The sequence below is a fragment of the Musa acuminata genome, chromosome BXJ2-3 (genome assembly GCF_036884655.1).
Source record: "Musa acuminata AAA Group cultivar baxijiao chromosome BXJ2-3, Cavendish_Baxijiao_AAA, whole genome shotgun sequence".
NCBI classification, from domain to species: domain Eukaryota; kingdom Viridiplantae; phylum Streptophyta; class Magnoliopsida; order Zingiberales; family Musaceae; genus Musa; species Musa acuminata.
In genome coordinates, this window is record NC_088340.1 from 37,620,842 (window position 1) to 37,623,913 (window position 3,072).

General features: G+C 42.5%; 1 long non-coding RNA gene across 1 annotated transcript; it reads right to left on the reverse strand.

The window, feature by feature from the left end:
• Positions 1-331: 331 nt before the first annotated feature.
• Positions 332-2,536, reverse strand: LOC135608046 (uncharacterized). The gene is made up of 2 exons (XR_010485392.1): positions 1,529-2,536; positions 332-1,425 (listed from the first exon to the last, which is right to left on the reverse strand). It is a non-coding gene; the product is annotated as an uncharacterized LOC135608046 (long non-coding RNA).
• Between the last annotated feature and the right edge of the window lie 536 nt (positions 2,537-3,072).

A 3,072-nucleotide genomic window follows, 5' to 3' on the forward strand; every position in this document is an offset into this window, starting at 1 on the left:
GGAAGCGACTGCAGATGGAAGTTACAAGAACTGCAATCGTTCATTCCTGCTGCCGCAGGAAGGCAGTGATGGCTGTGCAGCAAGGATGGCGGCAACGGCACTTCTCGCTCGAGCGAGATGCGAGAACGAGGAGGAGAGGTCGCTGGCCAGGGAGCAGTTGCAAGGACGGCGACCACCACGACAGTGTAAGCGAGGTTCTTGTGAGGGCCGGAACATGAAGCAGCGGGTTCGGACGAGAGGTAAGCAGAGTCACTGCCCTTTTCAACCGAAAAGAGGAGCAGTAGAAGACTTCGGCAGAGCTGCCTACATCTGCAAGAATGCTCTGATACTATGATAGAAAGAGATAAAAAAGATTATATTCACATGTCCCTCTTCTATTTATATAAGTTAGGAGATAAGATTTCCATCAACAGATTAGAAGATTTTCCTCAACAAAGTAAAGAGATATATTGAGAAAATCTTTATCTGCTATCATCTAGAACCAAAGGATCCAAGACAAGGGAGTCTCTTTGGATGTCCATCAGCTCGACCTTTTCAAGACTAAATTATGAAAACATGCGGTTATACTGGTGCTACTTCCATCGATTCCTTCCCATAACTCTGCCACTTCTGTCAATCCGACTTTATCTAATCTTAATGTTTCAAGTGGAGGAGGGAGGGGAGGCAACCTCTTAAGCCTCAAGCATTGTACAATTTGTAGTTTTCGCAAGCAGGGAAACAGCTCTCGGCCATCAGCCCAAGACCACTCTTCCCATGCTGGCATGTCGCTGAATACGAGTTCTTCCAAGCATGGAAAACACGTGCCTTGATCTCTACAACCAAAGAACCCGTGGCCTACCTTCGTCACTGCTGGCATTCTCTCGATGCGAAGAACCTTAAGACACGGCAGTTGTCCAAGACTCGGGAGTTCCTCCAATGCCACCATGTCCTTCAGCACTAGCTCTTCCAGATTAGGCAGGAACTTGCTCTCTGTACTTAATTCATGACTTGTTTGTTTCACTGCAGGCATTCCCTCCACGTAAAGGTTCTTGAGATTCGGTAGCTGTCCAATACATGAAAGATCCTTCCATGCTTTGCAGTTTATCAATCCAAGAGTTCCCAGGTTCGCTAACAATTGTGCCTGCAGCCAACTGGGTGATCTGACACCACTGTACCCTCTAATCATCAAACGTTTGAGAGCCTGATGTGGTTGGAGACCTTCAAGAGCCTCCTCCAACACAACTAATTCATTACCATCCAAACTGGAGCCATCATCCGGTGTCCATTCTAAAGCCAGTTCATCAAGGTACTGTTTGTTGTTCAGATTAGCCTTGCTTGCTTCTTGTTTACTCTCAACGTTCTCAAGGTTGGTAATTCGAAGTTGTCCATGAAGCCCGTTTCAGACCGCCTAATTGGGCAATCGCGTGTCCGTGATCCTTGAGTACTCTGAACGAAGACAATCGTTGAAGAGAAGTCAGCTTCCCAACATTATTTATCTTGGAAATGATTTTGTCTTCTACATTAAGATGCATCAAGTTGATCAACTTACTCATGTCATCCGGGAAACTCTGTATTTCACAATCAAATAGATTCAGTATTCGCAAATTGTAAAGACGACATAATGACTCCGACACCCTCCAAATGTAATAGTTGTGGGATATGTCAAGATAGCGGAGGTGTACGAAGTCATCAATTGTCTCAAGCAATTCTCGCAAGCCACAGTGATACAATACCAACACTCGAATGTTTTTTAATCTTTCAAATTGGACCAGTGAACAAAGAGCCCTCCGCTCTAAACCCATACCAGTAACTTTCATAATTGATGAAATGCTCGATGTCAGTAGTATATTTATCTAACTTCATCTGAATTTTCCTCACTCTAATCACATCATCTTCTCTACCGAAGAAGCGACTGACACGTTCAGAAATTTTTCTTTTTTTACTCGGAGGGAGACCAGAAGAAGAAGATGATTGGTTACTTGCCTCATACCCCTGAGCTCCTTGTTGCTTCAGAACCCGGAACTGGATCTCATCAAGCAAGTCGTCAGCGTCATAAACAGTGTCCTTCAGTTTCATCAGCAATTCCTTCAATCGCTTTTTCTCGCCTTCATCTTTAATCCACATGTTCTCGAGTCTGCCGATGATGCGCTTAGTCTCTCCAAAACCCTTCCGATCACATAGTCGCTGATTTTACCCATCAAGCTCCCGATGAAGGCCTGCCCGAGCGATCCCAAGCCTGCTAGTATCCATGACGACATCGCAGTGCAGGGCTGATCCTTCTTTCTCTAAGCACAAAGGGCAGAGGATTCTCAGAGTAGATGGATATTTGCAGCGGCAAGGACTTCTCCTCAAGACGAAGTCTTCTTCGAAAGCGCGGTAGGCAACATTAATTATTGGAGTCTCCACGTGGTCGGTACATGACGAGCGTCGTCAAACGCCACCCACGACACTCTCACACAGCACGGCCACATATCTTCCTTCTCGGAAACTGTCTCCCAACTTCTTCGTTAGACTGATCTGAACCAATTCTGCACCGCGTTCCTGAAGTGTGTATCCAACCAGCTATGGGACTTTCGAGGATGCGAGAGTATTTCCACCAAATTTTCTTCTGTCCACTTTATTCATCTCACCAAATTCCACGAAACCAATTTACTTTCGTGGAAGTTTTGTCTCCTTGTGAAATCTCTGATACGAGTTGTTTTCCGGTCATAGACAAAAGAATTAATTTTATTTACTGAAATGAAACTCGACTTATAAAAATTATCTCTTTGATATTTATTATAATTATTTATTGTGTCATACTATTTGACATCGGTGCAGAGTCAAAAATAAAATAAATATCCACTAAAATAGATGATACACTATAAATACCTTTTTTTAAGGATGTAGAAAAACGATTTACATGCAAATTATAACTTCAGAGGGATCAATATAATTTTTTAATATAAATTATTAGATACTTTTTAAAAAAATTATATTTTCTATTATTTCCTGGGAAATGTCCCATATTTTTTTCCCATATAATATTTCTTCTTTTATAAAATATAAAAATATCTTTGATATTGACCAAGCCCTACGAAGAAAATGACTAGG